The sequence below is a fragment of the Scardinius erythrophthalmus genome (genome assembly GCF_964197995.2).
Source record: "Scardinius erythrophthalmus genome assembly, chromosome: 14".
NCBI lineage: Eukaryota > Metazoa > Chordata > Actinopteri > Cypriniformes > Leuciscidae > Scardinius > Scardinius erythrophthalmus.
This window is the reverse complement of record NC_138234.1, coordinates 39,501,831-39,521,721: the sequence shown is the minus strand read 5'-3', so window position 1 is coordinate 39,521,721 and position 19,891 is coordinate 39,501,831.

Sequence of the window (19,891 nt, the reverse complement as noted above, 5' to 3'; positions counted from 1 at the left end):
ATCTTCTCCTGGACTGAAGCACAGGCTCTACTCTTCTGCACAATGGTGACCCAAAAAATACATTTTACAGTAAAATACTGGCAACAGTGTTGCCAGTATAAACCTGTTTTATAACTTACAGTTTATTACTGTTAAAATACATTTTGTGGGTGTGTCTTTTTTATCTTACACAGTTAACCCTTTCAACCCCTCAGGGAAATCCACACTACGAGTAAAAAGTAGCGATGCAGTGAGATAATTAAGGGAATATGTAAGTCATTGTAAGCAGAATCACTGAAGAAAAGAGAAACACAAGAACAGAAAATAGAGAAACACAATAACTACGACTGACTTCCAGCCATTACACATTATTACACTTATTATTAACCAGTATGACTTTATTTCTGTCATACAGAAGTTGTTATTGAGATGTTTAATTGAAAATGTTTGGTTTGAAGTTACCGTTATAGAGATCAGTGCTTGCTTTAGTTGGGATGCTGATGCTAAACTGTTAGTTTTTCTTTTGCTACTTGAGCTGTGTTCTTGCAAGTCACACTTGTGCACACACACAGTTTATGAATGACTGCAGTTATAATGATTATGATGACAAAATCATCATATTGCCTGTTCATTCACTAAGGAATTCATTCTCACTTATTCAGAGTTTAATCCTCAATCAAAAGTGTTACATTACCACCACTGTGAAAACGCAGCAATAAGATACAATGACTCTTTTTTTTTAACACATGATGCATAACCAGAGAAACAGAGCTACACTGTGTTTTAGAAACACAGAGATATCACAATTTAGCACATGAATCTCAACAATGGTGGCAATATTTCTTTTTTATTATTATTATTATTCATGCAGCAGTGCATGCTGGGAGTTTTATATTATCCTGGAACCCAGCATGCATTGCAACATGAAACTTTTCACCATTGTTGAGATTCATGTGCTGATTGTTGATATCTGTGTGTGTCTGAGCCAAACAGGAGTAAAATAAAATTGAATGCACTATATGATTACAATATTTTTCAGAAGACCTGATTACAGAAATATTGATTTCCTTTTGTAGATTCACAGATATATGCTTAATATGAGATAACTATAATTCCAATGTCTATATATAGGAAAAAACTGAAAATCAGACATGCCCAAGATGATTGTGACATCATCACACAAAAATAAAAACACCTAATTATCTTCCTCTTGACTTTTTCTTGCCATAACAAACGTGTTTTATAAACTCACAGTTACAGCAGCCAGAGAGAGATGAATGGTAAGTAGTCAAGGGACAAGTGACCAACTAAAGCAAGTACTGATCTCCATCATGGTGACAACAAATTTTATTAATAACTAAATCTCTGCTAATTCTCAACAAGAACTTTTGTACATGTATGAAAGAAATAATCGTAAACTGGTTTGTAAACTGGTTTCAGACTCAGTGTGGCTGGAAGTCAGTTGTAGTTTTTGTGTTCCTCTTTTTTCTGTTCTTGTTTCTCTGTCCTTCAGTGATTCTGCTTATCAGGTGTTCATCAGTCTCTCAATTCACTCACTTCTTTTCATTCAAGTGGACTATATTGGTGAACTAATGTAGTGAATAGTGAATGTGATTGTGAAAACAGCCTCTGAGTGTCGACTTTGAGCACTGTTAATTCACAGTATATTCCTGTAGGCTACTTTTATTTTCTACGGTATATTACTGTTTTAATGGAAAATGGTATAATATTGTCAGAATTTTACAGCAAGGGTTAACAGTGCAATAATTTAGATTATCTGTAACTGTCTGCAGACACACATTGAACAGCAAAATTAAAGCTTTCGTGAGAACGTACCTTGCTCATGGGTGCAATATCCATCCTCCCCTTTAATGATGCATGTGGTCGGAGGAATGGCTTCAAAAAAACCACGAATCACGCATTCCCTGTTGTGGAGTGGATGTTTTTTGTGATGCAATACATCACAGTCCCCACAGAACCACTCCTCAGGAAGACACTCCCTGCACCTAAGGAGAAAATTATATATATATAAAATTAATATTATAATATAATACATTATTTCAGGTGAATAACTCATATAAAGTACTGTACACTCTATTTAAGCTATTTACCTTTTACTAGGTTTGATTTTATTGTATAGGATTGCGTAGTGCCTCAGTGTTTAGCACTGTCACCTCACAGCAAGAAGGTCCTAGATGTACTTTTCTCATTAATGTGTTTTTCATCTGGGTATCTAAGTCTTCTCCCATCCCAAAAGACATGCATCTTAGCCTATAAAGCAGGGCACTCTGCAAACCTACCCTGGGTAATTGAAGTTTGATATTAATGAAAACCAACCTAATAACAGCAGGCTCGTTGCAAAGGCAACACAGGGGATGACCAACAGCCTCTATTGAAATAAGGCATTTTAGGTGGTATGGTCTTGCTTCTTTCCAGCGCTCAGAGGCTTTCTGCTGCCGAAAAGACCATGATGATGCAGAGCTACTTTGAGGCTGAGCAGCAGAAGGACATGACGCCAAAATATCAGAGAGCCTCTCCATATTTTTTTCTGTAAAGAAAATCCAAAAATAAAGCGGTAAGGGATAATTTAGATAAGGAACAATTAAAAGTCAACTGATCAGTATTAGAATGAACACTTTTTTTATACTGTGCAAGCTTAAATTAATCACTGTGAATTACCAAATTCCTCTTGAGGATTTAGTTTTGTTGAGATTGCAGTAAGTGGAACCTCCACACTGGATGACAGGGAGCCCTCAACCATGGGGTATGTGGCTGTAAAACAGCACATAGAAGAATAAGAACAAGTTAGGCTATCACACTCTATTCTTGTTCTTCTTTTCAAACTATATACTAAACAATTTATGAAATCAGACATATTTTTGTTAAGTACTTGGTAGTGTCTTCTACAATAGTGTCACTAATGTTTTTTTAGTTATTTGAATATCTTAAACTCTCAATAAACAATTACAGTGTTCTAATTTGAGTTGGTCCAACATTATCATTGTAAATTCCTCCTACAAATGTCAAATAATTCAGATATAACCTGTAGCGGAGGCATGGCGTCGCCCTCCTCGCCTCCCCCTCGGCTTACCACGTCCTACAGAGTCCCTTTTAGAGGTGTGTGGAGGGTCTCGTACACGTTTCCTCTCATCAGCTGCTCTCTGTGTATTGGAGTGAATATTTCTTGTAAGACTGATGTTGATAAAAGTACGGTAACCAAAAGGCAGGTAACTTGTGAAAGGAAAACACAACATAGTGTGTTAGTAAGGTGTTGAACAGCTTAAATGAGCCTTGGAATAGATTCTCCAAGTCTCTGTAACTCAGAGGGATGGAACTGCATATACTACTATTATTATTATTATATTCCCTTATTAACACGTCACAGAACATGGCAGGATGCATCATGCAATATACCTGTATAAAATCTTCTGCACTCATCATTCTTACATATTCCTCATCACGTTTTACTTTAATTTATGTTTGTTTTTATAAAATGATTGAGGTGTACAAAAACTCTAACCTTGGCTTCAGCTAGAATGTGTTCATGTTTCAGCTCCAGAGCCATGCGTCTCCCCTCTTGGTAGTGGGGATCCTTTGAATCAAGTTTATGCTTGGTGGCCATTGCAATGCAGTCAGATACAGACAGACAGTCAGATACAGACAGACAGACTGACAAAGATGGGTAAGACAGACAAGTAGTGCTAGACAAAGACAGACAGGGAGGAAAGAAAGAGCAATAGATAAAGACTGTGAGATAGATAAAGATTGAGGATGAAAGAGAGGATGTAAGATATAGAAAATAATGAAGAGATAGAGGTTGGCTCTTAAAAGTGCCTTTGGGTTTTGAAAATCAGGTTCGGATAGGTTCGACAGGTGATATGTTTGACAGGATCTGCATGGAGAACAACAGAAAATGTTAATTATGTAGTGTTGTTGATATAAGATTTAAAAAGTGTACCCTAATAGTGAGTGATTCCCATTTTCTTGTAAATGCTTAGGATAAATAAATACAGATTCACGTTGTTCCTATTTCCTGTGCTACTGTTAAAAGTCGCGTAAGTTAACATTTTTTTTTAAAGGCGCGTAACATGTGCCTGGGGTTCGCCATCCCAGATTTAAAGGCAGCGTTATGTGCAGTATAACGTTAGACCAAGTGATAATATTGTTATTACTAACACATTACAGTGACGTTGAGTGTGAACCACGATGATCGAGAGAAAATCACATCATCTAAATGTCCCCAATTACTATTCCCCCAATAAATTCTCAATAAGCAGTTACACGTCCAAAATATATGTGGACTACATATACATGTGGACATGATATATATCACAACATGTTTTTTTATGTGGAAATAGGCTATAACGTTACTCATAATTTTATTTTGTATATATACATCTACAGCTATATATCTAGGCTTAGAACATGTTTTTTTTTTTAACTCGTAATTTTATTCATTTTGGACGTGTAAATAATGCTTATGAATTCATCTTGCTTATTAGACTGTTGTAAGCGACTTACCGTGGTGGAATCGCGCTGGGCAATGGTTTCTGCGATGGTCGCACACAGTGACGTGTTGCACAAAATTGCGCCAAAATATCAATCATAATTAAAAGTACAGTCTTAATATTTTATATCCGTGCTCAATTTTAAAGGGGTCAGCATAAATGTCCAAGTGAAGGAAAAACGAGTATGTAGCCATTACATTTAAACACATATCACTTCCCAGAATGCATCCATCTCTTTGCGAAAGGATGTCCATATAAAGTAATAAACATTTCTGCAGTAGGCTATATATAATTAATTTATTACAACTGCATAAACAGTATTGAGATGAAAGTTCTATAAAAGTAGGCTATTCTTTTTTTCTTTTTCTTTTTTTGGGGCGCAGAAAAAAAGAAAAGTAGGCTCAATATAAGCCATTGCAATTTGAAATAACATCGACAATTATAAAATATCCCACAATAAATTAAGGCATGTTTTAAGCCTACAGCAAATATGCAGTCCTGCAATTATGTCGTTTTAATGTAGTCCACAATAATATAAAAAAGAAGAAAAATCGTGATATTACCGATTTAGAAAAGGGTTTCAGCTAGCTACCCTCAACGTCGGCTTATGGACGTGAGGGGGAAATTACCACAATATGTGATCGAAAATTATAAAATATCCACCTAAATGAAGGAATGTTTTAAGCAAATAGAAAATATACCGTCTTGTAATTATGTAATTTTAATGTAGCCCAAAATTATATAAAAAGAGAGGAAAAAGAGTTAGGTTTAGGAAAATAATAAAAGTTCAAAATTCAAAGATGAGTGATTTGCACTCAAATCTATCGGACGACCCTCTCCGTTGTCAAGTGACGAATAGGGGGTACCCTCAACGTCGGCTTTGGACGTGAGGGGGAAATGACCAAACGGCATAGCCTATGTGACGAATAGGGGTGAGACCATGTTGCAAAGAAAGACGTGGTGCAGGCACGAAAAATACGTCCCTTTGAAATACATTAGATTGAAAGTCGTGCTGAGTGACACGAAAAAAAGAAGGAAATTCGTGCCTATGGACACGAATCAATAGATTCATGTTGAGTAGCCTATACCGAATATAAAGTAATAAAAACGAGAATTAAAATCACCTGATTAAATGTTGTGTAATGTAGCCCTTAAAGTCTGCAAAATTAATAACAATTGAGAAAAAACTATAGCCTACTGTGCTCTCGAAAGAAAAACGTGGTGCAGGCACGAAAAATACGTCCCATTGAAATACATTAGATTGAAAGTCGTGCTGAGTGACACGAAAAAAGGAAGGAAATTCGTGCCTATGGACACGAATCAATTTGTGCTGAGTAGCCTATACCGAATACAATACAACGAGGATTAAAATCTCCTGATTAAATGTTGAATAATGTAGCCCTTAAAGTTTGCAAAAGGAATAGCCAAACATTTGAGAAAAAAACAATAGTGTGCTCTCGAAAGAAAGACGTGGTGCATACGCCCCATTGAAATACGTTAGATTGAAAGTCGTGCTTAGTGACACGAAAAAAAGAAGGAAATTCGTGCCCATGGACACGAATCAATTTGTTTTTGAGTAGCCTACCGAATACAATACAGCGATGATTAAAACCACCTGATTAAATGTTGTGTAATGTAGCCCTTAAAGTCTGCAAAATTAATAACAATTGAGAAAAAACAATACTGTGCTCTCGAAAGAAAAACGTGGTGCAAGCACGAAAAATACGCCCCATTGAAATACATTAGATTGAAAGTCGTGCTGAATGACACGAAAAAAAGAAGGAAATTCGTGCCTATGGACACGAATAAATTCGTGTTGAGTAGCCTACCGAATAGGCTACAATACAACGAGGATTAAAATCTCCTGATTAAATGTTGAGCAATGTAGCCCTTAAATTTTGCAAAAGGAATAGCCAAACATTTGAGAAAAAAAATAGTGTGTTCTCGAAAGAAAGACGTGCAAGCACGAAAAATACGTCCCATTGAAATACATTGAATGTCGTGCTGGGTGACACGAAAAAAAAATAAGGATATTTGTGCCCTTGGACACGAATAAATAGATTAATGTTGAGTAGCCTACCGAATATAAAGCAATAAAAACGAGGATTAAAATCTATTGATTAAATATTGAGTAATGTAGCTCTTAAAGTTTGCAAAATGAAAAACAATTGAGAAAAAAACAATACTGTGCTCTCGAAAGAAAAACGTGGTGCAGGCACGAAAAATACGTCCCATTGAAATACATTAGATTGAAAGTCGTGCTGAGTGACACGAAAAAATGGGGAAAATCGTGTCCACGAACACGAATCAATAGATTAAATTTCGTGACTATGTCACGAACTGCCGTGAGAGACTTGCAAGCGACCCCAATAATGTGAGCCACAGTATAGACAGATTATTTTAGCATGATTTCCCATTGATAAATACAGTGCAAATAGTTCCGTTTCTTTGGATAAAAGGGAAGTGGAAATAAAAATCAATAATTGGCTGAACTGTACCATGATAATATGTTCGTAACATTTTCCACTCTCGTCTTTTATTTACATCAAAAGGCAGGTAGACGTGTGAGACGTAAAACATTTTGAAAATTGAACAGAAATAAAGTTTATATTAATGAATGTGTAGCCTTCTCAGTTCACATGAAAATAAAGAGAAAGAAAAGAGAGAAGCTAGAATCAGTGAACGTACATTAATACTGACAAAATTACCAGGTTTGGGATTCATTAAAATCATGTCGGTTGAAGAGCACGGCATACCTTTAAAATGTTATTAGTTTTATTATAAAACTAATACAGTTGTACTACATACTGAATTGGTTGATGTTTCTCTGAGTTTTCTTTATTATGTTGGCTCGAGAAAGCCAGCATATATTTAAACATTATTATTATTTATTATTATTATTATGAGAAATCGACTCCACCTAGAACTTTAATGCTTCACCAAACTCAGCTCAGACCTTCAGACTGGTCTGACTCGCTTGTATCTTTTCTAACTGGTCAGACTTACTTTCCCAAAAAAGCCATTGATTTGCGTTCTCTGAGCAATGAAGGCCGTAATACTTAATGCTGTCCACTAGAGGGGGCGACAGGATAATTAGTGTTTTCTACTCTCTTTCCCTGTTTGCATCAGTTTAAATGACAAATAATTGCATGAATTTCATTCATAAATAGGCCATATCTGTGTAGGGGACAAGATTTACACTTCAAGCTTTACAACTAATGACTTTAACCCTACTTCAAAGTTTGCCACTCTGTCGTTTCTTTTAAGATATTGTTATTCCACTGTTTTTTGCATTTAATGTTTGTCCATCTGGAACTTTTATTTGGCATGAGCTCTATATTTAAGATGTACTAGAAAAAAATATGATTCAACAACACAAACTCTGTTTTTACTCGGCAAATTTGTTTTCCTTTCAAGTAGGCTATAGACTACAAGTTATCTTGCTTTTTGCAGGCTTGCCACACTGCCCAGAATAAATTTCTCAACACGAGATGTTTAAAAACCCTGCATGTAGTTTTTGTGAAGACGGGTCGAATCTTACAAAGCTTCCAGTTTTGTTTAGGCTATTGTAGTTTGTAATGCTTGTTATGTTCCTTAATTTAGATCTATCTGTCTGTCTGTCTGTCTGTCTGTCTGTCTGTCTGTCTGTCTGACTATAACACACCACCTTTTTTAAACTTGTTATTTAAAAATCTGCTATATTTCACAAAGGAAGCCCAATTGTGAGGTCGTTGGCGTTATACGAGAATGACATTCTGAATATGAGCCTACTGTTAGCTGGCTTAAAAATGCGGATTGATCATTGCAGAGTTATTCCTTATTGCAATGCAATACAAGAAGTGCATAGCCTATGTTATTCTTCAGTGCACAACGTTAGATCGTTTGTGCAACAACTCATATGTCATCTCTTTAATGAACATGGGAATGACTTAGTTCTGGTTTGCAATGCAATGCAATGTGAAATGTGAGTGTTGATTATTCTTCACTGCACAACGTTAGATCGTTTGCGCAATGCAATGCAATGCAATGCAACAACACATATGTTAATCTCTTTCATGAACTTTGGATTTATTTAGTTTTGGTGTGCAATGCAATGCAAGGCAAGAAGTGCATACCCTTTGTTATTCTTCAATGATGCACAACGTTAGATCGTTTGTGCACTGCAATGCAACAACACATATGTTATCTCTTTATTGAACATAGGAATGAGTTAGTTCTGGTGTGCAATGCAATGCAATGCAAGTGCATAAATGTTATTCTCCACTGCACAACGTTAGATCGTTTGTGCAATGCAATGCTTTGTGCAGAATTAGTTCTGGTGTAATAGCATTTTGCATTGCATTGCACAAACGATCTAACTTTGTGCATTGAAGAGTTTTTTGCATTGCACACCAGATCTGGCTCCTTCAAATGTTTATTAAAGAGAGAACATTTTGCATTGCATTGCACAAACGATCTAACGTTGTGCATTGAAGAGTAACATAGGCTATGCACCTTTTGCATTGCATTGCACTGCACACTAGATCTAACTCCTTCCCATGTTCATTAAAGAGATAAACATGTTGCATTGCATTGCAGAAACGATCTAACGTTGTGCATTTATAACATATATAACATTGTGCAAGAATAACAGTTAGGGTATGCACTTTTTGCATTGCATTGCACACCAGATCTAACTCCTTCCCATGTTCAGTAAAGAGATAAATGTTGCATCGCATTGCACCAACGATCTAACGTTGTGCATTGAAGAGTAACATAGGCAATGCACATTTTGCATTGCATTTGCACACCCGAACTAACTCCTTCCCATGTTCATTAAAGAGATAACATGTTACATTGCATTGCATTGCAGAAACGATTTAACGTTATGCACTGAAGAGTAACATAGGCCATGCACATTTTGCATTGCACACCAGAACTAACTCCTTCAAATGTTCATTAAAGAGATAACATTTTGCATTGCATTGCATTGCACAAACGATCTAACGTTGTGCATTAAAGAATAACACTTTTTGCATTGCATTGCACACCAGAACTAACTCCTTCCCATGTCATTAAAGAGATAACAAAATCATCAACTCATATGTTATCTCATGACAATAATGAACATGGGAATGACTTAGTTCTGGTTTGCAATTCAATGCAATGTGAAATGTGAGTGTTGATTATTCTTCACTGCACAACGTTCGTTTGTGCAATGCAATGCAACAACACATGTCATCTCTTTAATGAACTTTGGATTTAGTTAGTTTTGGTGTGCAATGCAATGCAATGCAAGAAGTGCATACCCTTTGTTATTCTTCAATGATGCACAACGTTAGATCGTATGTGCACTGCAATGCAACAACACATATTATCTCTTTAATGAACATGGGAATGAGTTAGTTTGGGTGTGCAATGCAATGTAATGCAATGCAAGTGCATAGCCTATATGTTATTCTCCACTGCACAACGTTAGATCGTTTGTGCAATGCAATGCTTTGTGCAGAATTAGTTCTGGTGTGATAGCATTTTGCATTGCATTTCAATGCACAACGTTAGATCGTTTGTGCAGAGTAACATAGGCAATGCACTTTTTGCATTTCATTGCATTGCACACCAGATCTAACTACTTCAAATGTTCATTAAAGAGATAACATATGTTATGCAACATTGCATTGCTTTGCACAAACGATCTAACGCTGTGCATTTAAGAATAACATAGGCTATGCAATTGCAACACCAGAACTAACTCCTTCCCATGTTCATTAAAGGGATAAGAAGTTGCATTGCATTGCATTGCACACCAGATCTAGCTCCTTCAAATGTTTATTAAAGAGAGAACATTTTGCATTGCATTGCACAAACGATCTAACGTTGTGCATTGAAGAGTAACATAGGCTATGCACTTTTTGCATTACATTGCACACCAGAACTAACTCCTTCCCATGTCATTAAAGAGATAACATATGTTACATATGTCCAACATTGCATTGCTTTGCACAAACGATCTAACGCTGTGCATTGAAGAATAATATAGGCTATGCAATTGCAACACCAGAAATAACTCCTTCCCATGTTCATTAAAGGGATAAGAAGTTGCATTGCATTGCATCGCACAAACGATCTAACGTTGTGCATTGAAGAATAACATTTATGCACTTTTTGCATTGCATTGCACACTAGATCTAACTCCTTCCCATGTTCATTAAAGAGATAACATGTTGCATTGCATTGCACAAACGATCTCTTGTGCATTGAAGAAATAACATTTAGAGGTATGCACTTTTTGTACTGCATTACATTGCATACCAGAACTAACTCCTTCAAATGTTCATTAAAGAGATAGCATTTTGCATTGCATTGCACAAACGATCTAACGTTGTGCATTGAAGAATAACATATAGGCTATGACCTTTTTGCATTGTATTGCATTGCACGTTTTGCTTTGCATTGCATTGCACACCAGAACTAACTCCTTCCCATGTTCAGTAAAGAGATAACATGTTGCATTGCATTGAATTGCATTGCATTGTAGAAACGATCTAACGTTGTGCAATGAAGAATAACATTTAGGTTATGCACTTTTTGCACTGCATTACATTGCACACTAGAACTAACTCCTTCAAATGTTTATTAAAGAAATATCATTTTGCATTACATTGCACAAACGATCTAACGTTGTGCATTGAAGAAAAACATATAGGCTTTGACCTTTTTGCATTGCATTGCATTGCAGAAACGATTTAACGTTGTGCATTGAAAAGTAACATAGGCCATTGCACTTTTTGCATTGCATTGCACAAACGATCTAACGTTGTGCATTGAAGAGTAACATAGGCTATGCACGTTTTGCATTGCATTGCATTGCACACTGAAACTAACTCCTTCCCATGTTCAGTAAAGAGATAACATGTTGCTTTGCATTGAATTGCATTGCATTGTAGAAACGATCTAACGTTGTGCATTGAAGAGTAACATAGGCCATGCACTTTCTGCATTGCATTGCATACCAGAACTAACTCCTTCAAATGTTTATTAAAGAGATAACATTTTGCATTGCATTGCACAAACAATTCTAACGTTGTGCATTGAAGAGAAACATTGGCTATGCACGTTTTGCATTGAATTGCATAGCACACTGAAACTAACTCCTTCCCATGTTCATTAAAGAGATAACATGTTGCATTGCATTGAATTGCATTGCAGAAACGATCTAACGTTGTGCATTGAAGAGTAACATAGGCTATGCACGTTTTGCTTTGCATCGCATTGCATTGCACACCAGAACTAACTCCTTCCCATGTTCAGTAAAGAGATAACATGTTGCATTGCATTGAATTGCATTGCAGAAACGATCTAACGTTATGCACTGAAGAATAACATTTAGGGTATGCACTTTTTGCATTGCACACCTGAACTAACTCCTTCACATGTTCATTAAAGGGATAACAAGTTGCATTGCATTGCACAAACGATCTAACGTTATGCACTGAAGAATAACATTAAGGGTATGCACTTTTTGCATTGCACACTAGAACTAAATCCTTCAAATGTTTATTAAAGAAATATCATTTTGCCTTACATTGCACAAACGATCTAACGTTGTGCATTGAAGAAAAACATATAGGCTATGACCTTTTTGCATTGCCTTGCAGAAACGATCTAACGTTGTGCATTGAAGAAAAACATATAGGCTATGACCTTTTTGCATTGCCTTGCAGAAACGATCTAACGTTGTGCATTGAAGAATAACATTTAGGGTATGCACTTTTGGCATTGCATTGCACACCAGATCTTACTCCTTCAAATGTTTATTAAAGAGATAAAATAGGCCATGCACTTTTTGAATTGCATTGCACATTAGAACTAACTCCTTCAAATGTTCATTGAAGAGATAACATTTTGCATTGCATTGCGCAAACGATCTAACGTTGTGCATTGAAGAGAAACATAAACCATGCATTTTTTGCATTGCATTGAATTGCACACCAGAACTAACACTTTCCCATGTTCACTAAAAAGATAACATGTTGCATTGCATTGCATTGCAGAAACGATCTAATGTTGTGCACTGAATAATAACATTTATGCACTTTTCGCATTGCATTGCATTGCACACCAGAACAAACTCATTTAAATGTTAGAAAAGTTAGTTATGGTGTGCAATGCAATGCACTGCAAAAAGTGAATAGCCAATGCAAAACGTTAGATCGTTTGTGCATAACATATGTTATCTTTTTAATGAACATGGGAAGGAGTTAGTTCGGCTGTACATGCAACACAATCCATGCATTTAGCTATGTCAACTATGTCATTCTTCAATGCACAACGTTAGATCGTTTGTGCAATGCAATGCAAAATGTTATCTCTTTAATAAACATGGGAAGTAGTTAGTTCTGGAGTGCAATGCAATGCAATGCAAAAAGTGCATAGCCTATATGTTATTCTTCAGTGCACAGCGTTAGATCGTTTGTGCAATGCAATGCAACATGTTATCCCTTTAATGAACATGGGAAGGAGCTAGTTCTGGTGTGCAATGCAATGCAAAGCAAAAAGTGAATAGCCTATGTTACTCTTCAATGCACAAAGTTAGATCGTTTGTGCAATGCAATGCAAAATGTTATCTCTTTAATAAACATTTGAAGGAGTTAGTTCTGGTGTGCAATGCAATGCAATGCAAAAAGTGCATAAATGTTATTCTTTAGTGCACAGCGTTAGGTCGTTTTTGCAATACAATGCAAAATGTTATCTCTTTAATAAACATTTGAAGGAGTTAGTTCTGGTGTGCAATGCAATGCAATGCAAAAAGTGCATGGCATATATGTTATTCTTCAGTGCACAACGTTAGATCGTTTGTGCAATGCAATGCAAAATGTTATCTCTTTAGTAAACATTTGAAGGAGTTAGTTCTGGTGTGCAATGCAATGCAAAAAGTGCATAAATGTTATTCTTTAGTGCACAGCGTTAGGTCGTTTGTTCAAAACTATGCAATGTTGCATAACATATGTTATCTCTTTACTGAACATGGGAAGGAGTTAGATCTGGTGTGCAATGCAATGCAAAAAGTGCATGGCTATGTTACAATTCAATGCACAACGTTAGATCGTTTGTGCAATGCAATGCAACAACATTGCAACTTATCTCTTTAAAGAAAATGGGACTGAGTTAGTTCTTGTGTGCAATGCAATGCAAAAATTGCATAGCCTATATTATTCTTCAATGCACAACGTTAGATCGTTTGTTGCAATGCAATGCAAAATGTTATCTCTTTAATAAATATTTGAAGGAGTTAGTTCTGGTGTGCAATGCAATGCAATGCAAAAAGTGCATGGCCTATATGTTATTCTTCAGTGCACAACGTTAGATCGTTTGTGCAATGCAATGCAAAATGTTATCTCTTTAATAAATATTTGAAGGAGTTAGTTCTGGTGTGCAATGCAATGCAATGCAAAAAGTGCATGGCCTATATGTTATTCTTCAGTGCACAACGTTAGATCGTTTGTGCAATGCAATGCAAAATGTTATCTCTTTAGTAAACATTTGAAGGAGTTAGTTCTGGTGTGCAATGCAAAGCAATGCAAAAAGTCCATAGCCTATATGTTATTCTTCAGTGCACAGCGTTAGATCGTTTGTGCAGTACAATGCAATGCAACATGTTTGATGAACATGAACATGGGAAGGAGATAGTTCTGGTGTGCAATGCATAAAACCCATAGCCTGTATGTTATTCTTCACTGCACAACGTAAGATCGTTTGTGCAATGCAATGCAACAACACTTGTTATCTCTTTAATGAACATGGGAATGAATTAGATCTACTGTGCAATGCAATGCAATCCAAGAAGTGCATAGCCTATATGTTATTGTTCAGTGGACAACGTTAGATCCTTTGTGCAATGCATAATTGTTATATCTTTAATGAACGTGGGAAGGAGTTAGTTCTGGTGTGCAATGCAATACAAAGCAAAAAGTGCATAAATATTCTTCAGTGGACAACGTTAGATCGTTTTTGCAAAACAATGAAATGTTGCATAACATATGTTATCTCTTTTATGAACATGGGAAGGAGTTAGTTCGGGTGTGTAATGCAATACAATGCATGCATTTAGTCTATATGTTATTCTTCAATACACAAAGTTAGATCGTTTGTGCAATGCAATGCCAAAATGTTATCTCTTTAATCAACATTTGAAGGAGTTAGTTCTGGTGTGCAATGCAATGCAAAAAGTGCATAAATGTTATTCTTTAGTGCACAGCGTTAGGTCGTTTTTGCAATACAATGCAAAATGTTATCTCTTTAATAAACATTTGAAGGAGTTAGTTCTGGTGTGCAATGCAATGCAAAAAGTGCATGGCCTATATGTTATTCTTCAGTGCACAACGTTAGATCGTTTGTGCAATGCAATGCAAAATGTTATCTCTTTAGTAAACATTTGAAGGAGTTAGTTCTGGTGTGCAATGCAATGCAATGCAAAAAGTGCAAAAATGTTATTCTTTAGTGCACAGCGTTAGGTCGTTTGTTCAAAACTATGCAATGTTGCATAACATATGTTATCTCTTTACTGAACATGGGAAGGAGTTAGATCTGGTGTGCAATGCAATGCAAAAAGTGCATGGCTATGTTACAATTCAATGCACAACGTTAGATCGTTTGTGCAATGCAATGCAACAACATTGCAACTTATCTCTTTAAAGAAAATGGGACTGAGTTAGTTCTTGTGTGCAATGCAATGCAAAAATTGCATAGCCTATATTATTCTTCAATGCACAACGTTAGATCGTTTGTTGCAATGCAATGCAAAATATTATCTGTTTAATAAATATTTGAAGGAGTTAGTTCTGGTGTGCAATGCAATGCAATGCAAAAAGTGCATGGCCTATATGTTATTCTTCAGTGCACAACGTTAGATCGTTTGTGCAATGCAATGCAAAATGTTATCTCTTTAGTAAACATTTGAAGGAGTTAGTTCTGGTGTGCAATGCAAAGCAATGCAAAAAGTGCATAGCCTATATGTTATTCTTCAGTGCACAGCGTTAGATCGTTTGTGCAGTACAATGCAATGCAACATGTTATCCCTTTAATGTACATGGGAAGGAGTTAGTTCTGGTGTGCAATGCATAAAGCGCATAGCCTGTATGTTATTCTTCACTGCACAACGTAAGATCGTTTGTGCAATGCAATGCAACAACACTTGTTATCTCTTTAATGAACATGGGAATGAATTAGATCTACTGTGCAATACAATGCAATCCAAGAAGTGCATAGCCTATATGTTATTGTTCAGTGGACAACGTTAGATCCTTTGTGCAATGCATAATTGTTATATCTTTAATGAACGTGGGAAGGAGTTAGTTCTGGTGTGCAATGCAATACAATGCAAAAAGTGCATAAATATTCTTCAGTGGACAACGTTAGATCGTTTTTGCAAAACAATGAAATGTTGCATAACATATGTTATCTCTTTTATGAACATGGGAAGGAGTTAGTTCGGGTGTGTAATGCAATACAATGCATGCATTTAGTCTATATGTTATTCTTCAATACACAAAGTTAGATCGTTTGTGCAATGCAATGCCAAAATGTTATCTCTTTAATCAACATTTGAAGGAGTTAGTTCTGGTGTGCAATGCAATGCAATGCAAAAAGTGCATAAATGTTATTCTTTAGTGCACAGCGTTAGGTCGTTTTTGCAATACAATGCAAAATGTTATCTCTTTAATAAACATTTGAAGGAGTTAGTTCTGGTGTGCAATGCAATGCAAAAAGTGCATGGCCTATATGTTATTCTTCAGTGCACAACGTTAGATCGTTTGTGCAATGCAATGCAAAATGTTATCTCTTTAGTAAACATTTGAAGGAGTTAGTTCTGGTGTGCAATGCAATGCAATGCAAAAAGTGCATGGCTATGTTACAATTCAATGCACAACGTTAGATCGTTTGTGCAATGCAATGCAACAACATTGCAACTTATCTCTTTAAAGAAAATGGGACTGAGTTAGTTCTTGTGTGCAATGCAATGCAAAAATTGCATAGCCTATATTATTCTTCAATGCACAACGTTAGATCGTTTGTTGCAATGCAATGCAAAATGTTATCTCTTTAATAAATATTTGAAGGAGTTAGTTCTGGTGTGCAATGCAATGCAATGCAAAAAGTGCATGGCCTATATGTTATTCTTCAGTGCACAACGTTAGATCGTTTGTGCAATGCAATGCAAAATGTTATCTCTTTAGTAAATATTTGAAGGAGTTAGTTCTGGTGTGCAATGCAATGCAATGCAAAAAGTGCATGGCCTATATGTTATTCTTCAGTGCACAACGTTAGATCGTTTGTGCAATGCAATGCAAAATGTTATCTCTTTAGTAAACATTTGAAGGAGTTAGTTCTGGTGTGCAATGCAAAGCAATGCAAAAAGTGCATAGCCTATATGTTATTCTTCAGTGCACAGCGTTAGATCGTTTGTGCAGTACAATGCAATGCAACATGTTATCCCTTTAATGAACATGGGAAGGAGTTAGTTCTGGTGTGCAATGCATAAAGCGCATAGCCTGTATGTTATTTTTCACTGCACAACGTAAGATCGTTTGTGCAATGCAATGCAACAACACTTGTTATCTCTTTAATGAACATGGGAATGAATTAGATCTACTGTGCAATACAATGCAATCCAAGAAGTGCATAGCCTATATGTTATTGTTCAGTGGACAACGTTAGATCCTTTGTGCAATGCATAATTGTTATATCTTTAATGAACGTGGGAAGGAGTTAGTTCTGGTGTGCAATGCAAAAAATGCATAAATATTCTTCAGTGGACAACGTTAGATCGTTTTTGCAAAACAATGAAATGTTGCATAACATATGTTATCTCTTTTATGAACATGGGAAGGAGTTAGTTCGGGTGTGTAATGCAGTACAATGCATGCATTTAGTCTATGTGTTATTCTTCAATACACAAAGTTAGATCGTTTGTGCAATGCAATGCCAAAATGTTATCTCTTTAATCAACATTTGAAGGAGTTAGTTCTGGTGTGCAATGCAATGCAATGCAAAAAGTGCATAAATGTTATTCTTTAGTGCACAGCGTTAGGTCGTTTGTGCAATACAATGCAAAATGTTATCTCTTTAGTAAACATTTGAAGGAGTTAGTTCTGGTGTGCAGTGCAATGCAATGCAAAAAGTGCATAAATGTTATTCTTTAGTGCACAGCGTTAGGTCGTTTGTTCAAAACTATGCAATGTTGCATAACATATGTTATCTCTTTACTGAACATGGGAAGGAGTTAGATCTGGTGTGCAATGCAATGCAAAAAGTGCATGGCTATGTTACAATTCAATGCACAACGTTAGATCGTTTGTGCAATGCAATGCAACAACATTGCAACTTATCTCTTTAAAGAAAATGGGACTGAGTTAGTTCTTGTGTGCAATGCAATGCAAAAATTGCATAGCCTATATTATTCTTCAATGCACAACGTTAGATCGTTTGTTGCAATGCAATGCAAAATGTTATCTCTTTAATAAATATTTGAAGGAGTTAGTTCTGGTGTGCAATGCAATGCAAAAAGTGCATGGCCTATATGTTATTCTTCAGTGCACAACGTTAGATCGTTTGTGCAATGCAATGCAAAATTTTATCTCTTTAATAAATATTTGAAGGAGTTAGTTCTGGTGTGCAATGCAATGCAATGCAAAAAGTGCATGGCCTATATGTTATTCTTCAGTGCACAACGTTAGATCGTTTGTGCAATGCAATGCAAAATGTTATCTCTTTAGTAAACATTTGAAGGAGTTAGTTCTGGTGTGCAACGCAAAGCAATGCAAAAAGTCCATAGCCTATATGTTATTCTTCAGTGCACAGCGTTAGATCGTTTGTGCAGTACAATGCAATGCAACATGTTATCCCTTTAATGAACATGGGAAGGAGATAGTTCTGGTGTGCAATGCATAAAGCGCATAGCCTGTATGTTATTCTTCACTGCACAACGTAAGATCGTTTGTGCAATGCAATGCAACAACACTTGTTATCTCTTTAATGAACATGGGAATGAATTAGATCTACTGTGCAATGCAATGCAATCCAAGAAGTGCATAGCCTATATGTTATTGTTCAGTGGACAACGTTAGATCCTTTGTGCAATGCATAATTGTTACATCTTTAATGAACGAGGGAAGGAGTTAGTTCTAGTGTGCAATGCAATACAATGCAAAAAGTGCATAAATATTCTTCAGTGGACAACGTTAGATCGTTTTTGCAAAACAATGAAATGTTGCATAACATATGTTATCTCTTTTATGAACATGGGAAGGAGTTAGTTCGGGTGTGTAATGCAATACAATGCATGCATTTAGTCTATATGTTATTCTTCAATACACAAAGTTAGTTCGTTTGTGCAATGCAATGCCAAAATGTTATCTCTTTAATCAACATTTGAAGGAGTTAGTTCTGGTGTGCAATGCAATGCAATGCAAAAAGTGCATGGCCTATATGTTATTCTTCAGTGCACAACGTTAGATCGTTTGTGCAATGCAATGCAAAATGTTATCTCTTTAGTAAACATTTGAAAGAGTTAGTTCTGGTGTGCAATGCAATGCAATGCAAAAAGTGCATAAATGTTATTCTTTAGTGCACAGCGTTAGGTCGTTTGTTCAAAACTATGCAATGTTGCATAACATATGTTATCTCTTTACTGAACATGGGAAGGAGTTAGATCTGGTGTGCAATGCAATGCAAAAAGTGCATGGCTATGTTACAATTCAATGCACAACGTTAGATCGTTTGTGCAATGCAATGCAACAACATTGCAACTTATCTCTTTAAAGAAAATGGGACTGAGTTAGTTCTTGTGTGCAATGCAAGAATTGCATAGCCAATATTATTCTTCCATGCACAACGTTAGATCGTTTGTTGCAATGCAATGCAAAATGTTATCTCTTTAATAAACATTTGAAGGAGTTAGTTCTGGTGTGCAATGCCTATATCCTATATCATATGCCTAATGCCTATATCATAGCCTATATTATTCTTCAATGCATAACGTTAGATCGTTTGTGCAACGTAATGCAAAATGTTATCTCTTTAGTAAACATTTGAAGGAGTTAGTTCTGGTGTGCAATGCAAAGCAATGCAAAAAGTGCACAAATGTTATTCTTTAGTGCACAGCGTTAGGTCGTTTTTGCAATGCAATGCAATCCAAGAAGTGCATAGCCTATATGTTATTGTTCAGTGGACAACGTTAGATCCTTTGTGCAATGCATAAATGTTATATCTTTAATGAACATGGGAAGGAGTTAGTTCTGGTGTGAATGCGAAAAGTGCTTTATCTATATGTTTATTCTTCAGTGCATTCTAACGTTGCCCAACGACAGAATGCACTTAAGAATAAACATATAGACAAAGCACTTTTCGCATTGCATTGCACACCA